General features: G+C 53.5%; 1 protein-coding gene across 4 annotated transcripts in view; it reads left to right on the forward strand.

Moving 5' to 3' along the window:
- The window catches only part of KCNQ1 (potassium voltage-gated channel subfamily Q member 1), a 311,105-nt gene that overhangs the window by 235,167 nt on the left and 63,874 nt on the right, over nt 1–12,064 (forward strand). The window lies entirely within an intron of this gene.

The raw sequence follows: 12,064 nt of genomic DNA on the forward strand, positions 1-12,064 counted from the left end.
CTGCAGAGGAAGCCACAGACTGCTTATTATTTTATCATATACCTTCAGATCGATATTGGGTATAAAAATTCACGAGTGAATTATAAACGCATCTGCCCTCTGTGTTTGGGACAGGACGAAGGGCAGGCCCGGCTGGCAGTGCCCTTTCTGCCATCAACTGGAGTATGTGAGTGGGAGGGTGGAAGGGACGGCCACTCAGCAGCTCAGGCCGTGGCCCCCGGGCTGGGCCCATGCGTGGTCTCCCGCCTGCAGGGCTCTCTGTCCTTCTCGGGCCGCAGGTCTCCGCCTGCTCCCCATTTGGCCTCTGTGCCTGCGCTAAGCCCCGGGCCCTGCCTGGGAAGGGAGACAGGCACCGAGTGGAAAATTATACACTCACTGTCACTGGTTGCCACCGGAGGGTCCAGGGAGAGCAAGAAGGGGTGGGGAGCTGTGGGAGACCTCCCTGGGGAGGGACGCAGTGGGCTTGATGGGAAGGAGAGTGGACTTTCACCAGGAAGGGAAGTGAGAGGAGGAACGTCCAGAGATGGGAGCCTGCTCAGGGGCCACCACAAGGGGGGTGGTGTATGGGGGTGAACGGGGCCCCGGGTGCGACAGGGGTTTGCTGGGCAGCAGGGCGCAGGGAGAGGAGGCTACAGGGAGCACCAGGGGCTGGGCTGGCAAGTCAGGCCTGAGACTGCTGCCCCATTGGCACCAGCCCGGAGCCCCGTGGTGGGTTGGCCTGTTTGTTTTCCCCGTGGGGCCACCGAGGCCCAGCTCAGGGGCACCTCTTCCCAGTGTCAGCGGGAGGCACCGGCGTCGCAACCATCCTTCCTTTCTCCACTGTAGCCTGAGGCATCCTTGCCTTCTCGGGCCCAGGCCAAGGAGACTTTTCCACCCAGTCCTGAGCTGCTATTGCCGGAAGCCCCTGAGCCAGGCAGGCCAAGTGGGCTGGTTTGAATTATCAGGATTGCACAACCCTCGCCCTGCACGGGGCTATTGCTGTCCGGCCGGGTGTCCTGGCTCAGCCACAGACTTCTCCCGCGCAGACACAGGGCTGCAGGCTGTAGCCGGCCCAGGAGGCTGGGGTGGGCTGTGGGGTGGGGGTGGGGAGGGGGCAGGTCACCCCCACCGACCCAGGCAGGCAGAATGTGGACACGGAGCCCAGTGTGAGCCCAGGAAGCCTGGACACGGGTGTCCATCTGAAGCCTGGGAGGGGCCCCTTGCCAGCAGCCCAGGCTGCAAGGAGGCAGGTCCCGGGTCGGGAGTCAGAGGGAGGCGGGCTGTGGAGGGGGCGCCCCACATGGCCTCAGGGGGGCCAGACAGTTCACTGGCAGAGTAAGTGTGTGCCCTGCACCCCTCCTCTTAGACGGGGCACCCTGGGCCCCTCTTGTGTAGTTTGGGGTTGTGACTCAGCACAGCCTCCCTCGCTGCCCTCACCTGCTGTGACACTGAAGTCCGTGCCCAGGCCAAAGGTCCTGGACTGCCTGACCCGGGGCTGCTCGTTCCCCACATGTCCAGCCTGGGGACCGAGGACCTCAGGGAGGTTGGGACCAGGGCTCCCACGTGTTGTATTTCCTAAAGTGAGAACATCCTTTGGACTGATTATGAAGGATTGAGATGGCCAGTGTTGTAGATGTTTTCTACAAAGAGTTGGGGATTTCTCCCCCTCCACCAGGGCTTTTTGGAAACGCTCCCCTCCGAGTCCTCACGCAGCAGCCCCAGGGCCCATGGAGAAGCACCGCAGGTGTTGGGCTGCTGAGCCAGCTGCGGCAACAATTCCTCCACTGTTGAGTCCAGTGGAGTCTGCTCTCACCTTCAGTTTTGGCTTCTCCTGCCTCCTGGGGCACAGCTTGCTTTTCTCTTTTACACTTCTTAAGGTAGAATTTAGGTGGCTGAACTCAAGCCTTGCTTCTCTGTTACTAGTATTATTTAATGCTATGAATTTCCCTCCAAGAACTGCTTTAGCTGCAACCCTCCAAACTTAGCATGTTTTCCTTTTCACTTGGTTCGAGTGTTTTCTAATTTCCTGCCTGATTTCTTCTTTGATGAATACGTTCTCAGAAGCACGTTTGATTTTGGATTATAAGGGAATTTTCCAAGGATGTTTTTGTTGTCGATTTCCTGTTTAATTTCTTGTGGTCGCAGAACAGACACTGCATGAGATTAAGCCGTGTAAATTCACTGAGATTTGTTTCACGGCGCGCGATGTGGCCTGTCTTGGTGGGTGTTCCACGGGCTTGAAGAGAAGGTGCATTCAGCCGTCGGGCAGAAACTGCTTCAAATGTTAGTTACCTGTGTCAGCTCTGGTGCTGGGGAAGCAAATTCTGAAATGGAGAGAAGTTTATTGGGGGTGCCCCCTTGAAAGGAGGGGGAAGAGGAAGCAGAACTGGGCAGGGAGAGCCAGAGATTGGACGAAACCTGACCAACCCAAAGAGCAGCATGTCCCATGCGGGCAGAAATGGCCCCAGCTCGCCCGTTGCTGGCTGGGGCTGGGTGGGGGCGAGAGTTTGGCCTTGGAGAGAAAGCTGAGATGTACCCTGAAGGTGCTGCACTGGAAACCGCCTGCTGGAGCATCCTGGGATCGGCGTGGTGCGCTCTTGCCTGCACCTCCAGAGGTTACGGTGTTGTCAAATGTCCTCCATCCTTTCGCCAACTTTCCATTCATTCTGCCAGTTCTGGGGAGGAGAGTTGAGTTCTCCGTTATAGCCACAGACTTGCCCATCCGCTCCATTCAGTTCTATCGCTTTCACCTGGTGTATTTTGAAATCTGTTATTTGGTGTCTGGGATTAGTAGGCCTCTTAAATAATTGGCCCCTTTATCATTACAGAACTATGCTCTATCCCTAAAATGAACCCTTGTTTTCACGTCTACTTTCTCAGATATTACTATAGCCTCTCCAGCTTTCTTATTTTTCAAATAGCTTTCTCAAGTCACATATTTACGCCTCACAAAATCCACCAATTTTGAGTGTGTAATTCTGTGATTTTTAGGGAGGGTACAATTGTGCAAGCATCACCACAAACCAGTTTTAGAACTTCTCTGTTGTCCCCAAACATCCCCTTTTGGGCCCAAGCACCCACCCTCTGCTTTCCACCTCCACGCCTGTGCTTTTTGGGACTTTGCATAGAAATGGCACCATCCTCTCTGCAGTTCTCCATCTCTGTTATCTTCCACTTCACAAAGCAATTTGAAGGTTGAGCCGGGTCGTAGCGAGCTTCCAGACCCTGGCTGTGACGCCGTGCTTTGCTCCTCTACCTGCCACTTTTGGGGGAATTCGGGCTCCGGTGAATAAAGCCTCAGTGACTATTTGTGTCCAAGCTTTTCTGCTAGCTGTCTGCGGCTGCCGGAACAAATGGCCGCAAACTTGGTGACATAAAACCACACAATTTATAACTTTGCAGCTCTGGCAGGTCAGGAGTCCCAGGCGCCCCTGACTCAGCAGACATCTCGGGGGCCACGGGGCAACCCCGGAGGAGAGCCTGCTTCCTGCTGCTTCCGGCTGCTGGGGGCCGCCTGCACGTCTTGGCTCCCGGCCCCTCCCTCCAGCCAAAGGCCGGGGGACGCGTCCTTCTGCCGCTTCGTTGTCACGTCTCCCTGGAGCCAAGCCGGGTGTTGCTCTCAGCTTATGAGGGCATGAGGATTCCAATGGCCCCTCGCTCCAGATGATCCAGGAATCAGCCCCTCCTGAGGTCTGTCAGCCAGTCACAGCCGCCAGGTGCCTGCCATCTTGTAAGCGGACAAGCTCACAGCCGCAGGGCTTGGGGACGATTGTGAGGGTACATACAGTACCCCAAATCGACCGAGAATTGTCATTAAAATATATGTGAAAAGAACTGCTAGAAGTCAGTAATATCACAAACAGGTGAGCAAAGCTGGGCAAGAGTCTCACTCGCATCTACACGGGAAAGGGGCACACATGGCCAGTCTGGGTGTGCAGGGGCCTTTTCACACTCACACCACGTGCAGGGACAGCCCAGTCTGATGGTTGTGTGTGGGCAGGGCTATGGGTCTCTCCTTCACTGCCGAGCCGAGGGCAGAGAGTGACATGCCCGTGCTGCTTGCGTGTCTCCATCTGGACAGCTACAACCTGGGAGCCAGTATCAAAAAAATAAATGCTGCTTATAATTTCTCCTGCACAGAGAATGAGGCGCTTTGTCCAAAGTTGAATGGTCTCGCTAGTTTGAGGGGCGGGAGGAGGGAAGGGGGCTCCCTGAGGGGTCGATCCCTTATTTTCCCTCCTCTGAACTCCCAGGCCAGGCTAGCAAGTCTCTCCTTGTCCTGAGCTGGGGGAAACACACAGAAAGGGTTAAGAGCTGGCTGGGTGCAGGCAGGGGTCATGGGGGTGGCAGGATGGGGGGCTCTCGGCTGGTCGAGCTCTGCAGCTGGGGCGCCAGGGTCCCGGTGCTTTCCAGAGCTTATGGGGCCAGGCCGAGGGCACAGGTGGCCTCTCCTGCCCCTCGGAGTGGTCACCCATGAGCAAGCCACCCACGGTCCTGGGTCCCTTTGGAGCTGAGGCCAGAGCCGCCTGCAAAGCTGCTCCCTGTCCCTGAAGCTGAGCAGACAGCTGGCTGGCCCTGGCCACATGGGGTGTGGCCGGCGAAGGAGGGGAACTCCCGGCAGAGGGGATATGTTCTGCAGCCCCCAGTTGGGCCCAGTTCACCCCAAAGTACCTCAGACCTCCTCCCCGCTCAGGGCACTGGGGGCTGTGACCAGAGCAGGTGTGGCCAAGGGTCAGAGCAGGTGGCTGTCCAGGGCTCCGGGAGAGGGGCAGGCAGGGCTGGGCTGGGCAGCCAGGACGTGCTAGGATGGTGTAAGATGGGTGGGCACCAAGAGACCCAGGCCCAATGGGAAGGGGGCTCGACCGCTCTTGAAGGGGTGCTAGCCAGTGAGTGTGTGCATGTGTGTGTTTCTACCCCATAAGTGTGTGGACACAGGTGGGTATGCAAACCCACAGGTGAGTGTGCATGGGTATGTCTGCACACCCATGGATGTACACGAGGCTGTGTGCATGCCCATGGTGTGTGTGTGTGTACACCCATAGGTGTGTGTGCATTAGTAAGTGTGCACGACCCTGGCAACTGTGCATGGGTGTGTACACACACCCTGGGGGGTGTACGTGTGTATACACCCATAGATGCGTGTGCATGCCTATGGTGGGTGTGTGTTGGTGTGTGTACAAGTCCTTGTCGGGGCATACGTGCCTTTGCATTGATACAGGTGTGCCCTGGTGTGAGTGCAGCAGGGCCTTCGTGTGCTCACAGGTGTGCCCTCGCATGTGCTTAGGTGTGCCCGCGAGTGTGATGTACTCAGACGCTCCTGTCTCTGGCTTTCCCACCGTGACTGCTTGGCCCCCGGCTCAGTGGAGTGGGGATGAAGGAGTGGCCCCCGTCGCAGCCCCCACACCGTCCAGCTCGCCCCGGGCAGCAGTGGGGGCTCCGGGCTTTGAACCTGACCTGCCTGGGAACAAGGCGTCCTTCCACGGGCTCGGCCCCAAGGCCGCTGAGCCTGGGCTGTGGCCCCAGAGCGGGTTAAGGTCTGCGGGGGCAGCCAGGAGGGGGCGAGGGGCCGGGGGAGTCGGTGTCGCGCCGAGGCAGAGGGGCTGACGGGTCAGCGGGCAAGTGAGCGAATTACGGAGTGAACTGGGAGCTGGGCGAAGGCAGTCCCGGAAATACGTGGCTCCCACAGGAGCTCCCCCCGCTGGGCCGGGCCCCCCGCCGGTGTTCCCCCTCCCCACTGGGCCAGGCCCCCCACAGGTATCCCCCCTCACTGGCCAGGCTCCCGTGGACGCTGCCCCCCACACACACACACTGGGCCATGACCCTCCAGGGGGAGTGGGGAGGGCCGGGCAGGGGGTCCGCCTTCCAGGAGGAGACCATAGACCAGGCGGGTAGCCCACCCAGGGGCACTGCTCTCTGACCAGCCAGCCCCAAGGCCTGTGTCCTGCCACCCAGCCCTCCACCTGCCCAGCCCTGGGGCAGAGCGACCAGAAGGGACAGCTGGCAGTGCCCAGCAAAACCCAATGGGAACCCCCTCTGTCCCCCAGCAGGCAGGGCCTGGCCTGGCAGGGTGGCAGCCTCTGGGCCCTGGCTCCCCCAAACCACACTTTCCGTCAGTCTGGCTGGGCCTGCTTGGTTGCAAGGGCCCAGGCTTTGCTCAGGGGGGTGGGGGGAGGCCCAGGGGCCAGCAGTGGTTTCTGAAGCCTGGGCTGAAGGAGGCGGGGAGCCCCCAGAGCAGGGCTGAGCTGGTCTCTGCACCCAAGAGTGTGCCTATGGATGTGAAATCTGTTGGCTTTGAGTGTATGTGTGAACACAGGAGCGTGTGGGTGTTTACATGGTTATGTGCAAGCATCTTATGCATGTGTGACAGTGTGTGTGTATAAAAAAGGTATTGTAGACGTGCATGTGTGTATCAGCGTGTATATGGAGTGTGTGTGCGAATGCATACACATGAGAGGGTGTTTTGTGAAAGCACACGTGTGTAAGTGCACTGATGCATGTAAGAGGGAGTATGTGTGTTGGGAGTTTGGGTGCATGAGTGTGGGGGTGCGTGTGCACACGTACAGGCGTGTGCTAGCACTTGTGTCAGCTCTGGAGCCAGGTCCAAATGCACACCAGCCCCAAGACCCGTATCCCACTCTCGCATCCGCCTACCCCCATCTCAGGTGAACTGGGGAAGGCCGGGGGTATTGGTGCCAGGCAGCCGGACCCGGGCTGACCGCTGCTGGGTGAAAGAACAGCCAGGCCTGTGGCTGGGACGGCCCCTGGGCAGCCTCACCCGCCGGCCCGAGCAGGCCCCCAGCATACCTGGCCAGAAGAGGAATCCACTGCCCACCTGCCTGCCCCCACCCAGGGCAGAGAGAAACCCTTGGCCAGGCTCGGCTGACCCAGGGCTGGTCCCAGGTCCACGCCTCCACTCTGCTGGCCCCGAGGTTTTCTTGCAGCTTTCTGCCAGAGGCCCAAAGACTCTCTGGCTTGGGCCTGAGCAGGCTGTGGGGTAGGGGCTGCAAGTGGGTTTGTGGAGGGAGAGAGGGACGCTCCACCTGTGTCTCAGTCGGCCCCACCTGCACGCAGGCCCACACCTGAGCTGTCGAAGGAAAAGGATGCATCCTGCTGTTCAGAAGTTTCCAGAGGAAGATCCCAAGGCCTCATCCACGAGTCACCCCCAAACTCATGGTTGGATTGAGGCCTTCCGTCACCCCAGAGCTGACTGCAGGCCTGGCTGACAGCTGGGAGCTGGCCCTGAGCCCCCCAGAGTCCCCCAGCCCTCCCCTGGGTGTTGCCCCCTGCTTTGAGCCAGGGAGGCAGGTACAGCACCCCTCTGCAAAGGGCACTGAGACCGCCCCTGCCCACCTGGGGACAAGGAGCGAATGCACAGCTGTGCGATGTTTTTTCTTTCTTGGTCTGTTGATGTGGCAAATTATGTTGATTGATTTTCAAATGTTAAATCAACCTTGCACACTGATTGTGCAGTTTGGGTGATTATATGGTATGTGAATACGTGAGATAGCTCAATAAAACTGCGTTAAAAAATAAAACCTCTTATGAACCCTGAAACTTTCAGTCAGTGGACATGTTTTCCCTTCGATTGATTTAGGTCTTTAATTTCTCTCATGGTGTTTTGTACTTTTTCTCTGAAAATGTCTTGCTCATCTTTCAAGATTTATTCTTAGGGATTTTATATTTTTAAGCTGCTATAACTGATGTATTTGAATTTTGTTTTCTGATTGTCACCAGTATATAGAAATAAAACTGGCTTTTATGTGTTGTCCGTAAGACCAAGATTCTTGCCGAGTTCTGATAGTTTATGCAAAGATTCTTATGGATTTTCTATATACATGATTATCATCCGCAAACAGCGGCGGTTTAATTTTTTCCCTTCCAATCGTTACACTTTTGAATTCTTTTCCTTGTGCACCCGACCAGCTGGGACTTGGAGTACGGCAACTAGAAATGCCCACAGGTGACATCCCTGCCCTGCCCCCAGCTCAGGGGACACCGTGCATTTCCCTCCTGCGATGTTTGCTTAGGTTTTGTGTTGGTTGGTAGATCGTGGAGTTTCCTTCTTTCTAGTTCGCTACAAGTTGTGTTTTTAATTATGAACGGGTCTTGAGTTTTATAAATGCTTTTCTGCATCTTTTGAGTTGATTATATGTTTTTTCTTTCTTGGTCTGTTGATGTGGCGAATTACGTTGATTGATTTTCAAATGTTAAATCAACCTTGCACGAGTGGATTAAACCGTGCTGGGTCATACGTTGTTTTATATAGCGTTGGATTCAATTTGCTGACGTTTTGTTTCGGATATTTGCAGTTCTGTTCATGAGCGAGAGAGTGGCCTGTGATTTTTTCTTTTTGAAATAGCCTTGTCGGGTTTTGATAGTACGGTTTGGCTGTCTCGTAAAATGAGGTGGAAATTCTTTCCCTTTTTTCATCCTTTTTAAAAGATTTGCATAAAAAGGGAATTGCTTGCTTCTTAATCGTTTGGAAGAGTTTCCTGGTGAAGCCATCTGGGCTTGTAGCTTTCCTTACGGGAGAGGTCATTAAAATTCCAAATTTAATTTATGTGATAAATATTGAACAGTTTGGATTTTCTCTTTCTTCTTGGGTCAGCGTCTATATATTGTGTTGTTAAAGAAGTTATGTAAATTATCAAAAATATAATTGTCCATAATATTCTCAAAATTGATTTTACAATTTCTGTAGGCCATAGAGGATGTTTTTATTTTTAATTCCTGACATTGGTTATTTGTGCCCCTGCTCCCCACCCCCATCCCCAATCAACCTTGCTAAAAAATGTTCACTTTTATTAGTCTCATCAGAGAACAAAATTTTGGCTTTATTGATTTTCCCCAACATACATTTGGTTGTTTTTTACATCATTGAGTCATGCTCTTATCTTTATCATCTCTTTCTTTTTACTTTCTTTGGGTATAATTTGCTATTTTTCTAACTTCTTGTACATGTTTCAGCCTTTCCATTTCCCCTCTAATCTCTGCTAGTTAAGGCCATAAATTTTCCTCTGAGCACTCATTTAGTTGTACCCCTAAGCTCTTATTTAGCTATAAGTAACATGCTACATTTGATATGCTACATTTGTATCATCATTCAATTAAAAATATTTTCCTATTCTTTGCCAGATTTCTTCTTCGACCCGTAGGTTATTCAGAAGTGTATGGCTTAATTCCCAAGCATTTGGGGATCTTCTTTTGGTTATTGGATCTTTTGGTTATTGAAATTCTAGCTTAGTTTCTCTGGGGTCAGGGAGCATATTTCTATGGCTAGCTGTCCTTCCGTCTGTCAGCCCCTGCTCTAAAGCCCTCACATGGGCTCTTTTGAGAACGTTCCGGGAGCCCTTGAAATTCATGGACCCCTCCCCAGTTTGGGAGGTCAACGCTCTGTCGGGGGGAGGCCGCGTGGCCGCTGGGTTCCGTCTCTGGCTCTCAGCTGACACTCTGATAATGTGCTCCATCCGTTTCCAACAGAGGTGGCCGAAAATCTCCCACTGCAAAGGTGTCTTCTCCACAGTACCTTTCAGCTCAGCCAGGCTTTTCCTTAGATGTCTCAAGGTGGGGTTTGTAGGTGCACACAGGCTTTAGAATTGCTCTCTCCCTGCAGGACTGGCCACTTTTAAAACTGTGAAAGATTCCTCTTTGTCTCTGGGAACACCGAAAGTCTGCCTTGTCGCATGTGAGTTTGCCTTATGTGGGTCCTATTTGGATGTTTTTCTGTCGTTTTACTGTCAGCCTTTCTGATCTTTATATTTGGAAGTGGATTTACAGGAAGGCTCTAGTTGTGTTTTAACCCTGCTGGACAATCGCGAGCTGTTTGTTAGAATCTGCAGTCCGTCTGCAGTCCGTGCTCTCTCCCCTCTTTGCACTCTTCTTGCATCTCTTCCTTCTTATCTCCTTTCCTTCCTTTTGGCAGGTTAATCAAATATTTTTGTCTAACTTTTATCCTCTGTCAGCTTGTTAATTCTTTACTCATTTTTTTGAACTTTTTTACAGCTTTATTGAAGCATAGTTGATGCATAATAAACTACACATATTTTAAGTGGCATATATACACTCCTTACACACAATCACAAAGATATACAGACACATTCTTTTTAAACAAAACATGGGGTCGTATTACAAACAATGCTTTGCAATTCGCTCTGTTTTTTTTTAACTTTTTTATTGTTAAATATCAGATATATACAAGGAAAAGCAATGATTTTCAAAGTACATGTCAACGAGTAGATACAGAATAGGTTTCACAGTTTGTTACATGTGACCCTTCCACTACTTCAGATTTTTCCTTCTAGCTGCTCCAAGACACTAGAGACTAGAGCAATTTTTTCTTTTTTTGTGAAAAATAACACACCTACTAGAAAGCTATACATTTCAAAGCACAGCCTAACAATTAGCTGTAGAACAGATTTCAGAGTTTGGTAGAGGTTACGGTTCCACCACTTTAGGTTTCTACTCCTCCTAGCTGCTCTAAGATACTGGAGACTAAAGGAAATATCAATCCAGTGACTCAGCAGTCTGCTCATTTGTTAAAACCCGACCTACTCTTTATGACTCCACTTCACCTTTGATCTTCCTAATTCTGTACTCTCTCGTTATTCCATTAGCAGTGGCCTAGAGGATAGGAAACCCACCCTCGACTCATTACCGTCTGCCTCAACTTAATACTTGTCCTACTTTCCTGGCATTGTGAACCCCTTCCGGCTGTCCAGCCCCCTTTAGGCTGCCTTGCTTTTTGCTCCCCGTGAGCGTGCCCTTTAGTTGTGCAGACACCTGGAGCCCGGGGCGCCCCACACCTGTACCCCAGCGAGTGCTCAGGGATCCAGCTTGCTGACGCAACGGCCGTTCCCTCCTCCCTCCTTGCTGTGTCCCACGCTGCCTCCTGGGCCTTTTCCCTCCACCTGGGGAGTCCCCTGAGTGGGGACCGAGCACTGCGGGGTCTTACATCACCTCCAGTTTTAGGGCCGAGTTGGTGGTGCTTTTCCAGGGCCCTATAATGATGTTGTCCCTGTCCTGTCCCTTCAGTTTAAAATGCCAGCCATCCAGGGCCCCCAGTCGTCCTGCTTGGAAGACTTTCCCTCGGTCTCTTTTTTGGCAGTTGCACTTTGACGTGCCCAGGCGTGTCGCTTACTTTCGATCCATCCTACTTGGGATTCAAAGAGCTGCTTGCCTCTGTGCCCTGATGTTTTCCACCATTTTTGGAAAATTCTCAGCACAGATCTCTCCAAGTTCTCTCTCCTATTTTCTGTCTCCTTTCCCTCTGAGGCTCCAAATACACATGCGTTAGGACTCTTAACCATACCGCATATGTCTTACATTTTGCTTTGTTTTTTTTAACTCTATTTTCTCTCTATGCCCCAACCTGGCTCTTTTCTACCGGCCTATCTCCCAGTTCATAAATATTCTTTTCTCGAGCCGTTGCATTCGTAACTCCCGTTGTTGTTCTTTCTGTTCTCGAATTTCCATTTCATCCTTTCTGACATAGATTTTATTTCTCTAGCGAAATCCTCCATCTTTTTGCCCATTTCCTTGGCCATATCCATCATAGTTATTTTCAAGCCCTCATCTAAGCACACCGAGGAAAAGCCGCAATCGTTTATTTGCCCCTGCGTCTGGGGCCCGCGCTTTGGGCTGCTTGGAGGGTGGTCTCCTCGAGCTCACCCACGCAGCAGCTCTCAGGAGGCGGCTGGGGGGGCTGGGGGGCGCTCAGCGCACCTCAGGGGCTCCCCCTCCACGGCCCCGCCCCGTGGGGCCCTCCAGCTCGCTGGGCCGGCCCCATCCACGTGGAAGCCCAGGCCGGGATGCACGCCACGCCTCTTCCAGCATGTTCCATGGCTCAGGGCAAGCAGCCTCCAGGCCAGGTGCAGGGGTGGGGCGCAACGTCCCCGCTCGCTGGGGAGGCAGCAGGCAGGTCGACGCCAGCACAGCCCATCGCGGGCCCCTGTAGGTCTCACCCAGTTCCCAGCAGCTTCGGGCTCCCAGCCCAGCCCTTCCACCCTGGCCTCAGCAGCAGCCCCTCCGTCCACCCGCCACCCGGGACCAAACCCGGGCTGCCCACAGGTTCCAGGCGCGCTGCTGC

This window comes from Tamandua tetradactyla, chromosome 9 (genome assembly GCF_023851605.1).
Source record: "Tamandua tetradactyla isolate mTamTet1 chromosome 9, mTamTet1.pri, whole genome shotgun sequence".
Lineage (NCBI taxonomy): Eukaryota > Metazoa > Chordata > Mammalia > Pilosa > Myrmecophagidae > Tamandua > Tamandua tetradactyla.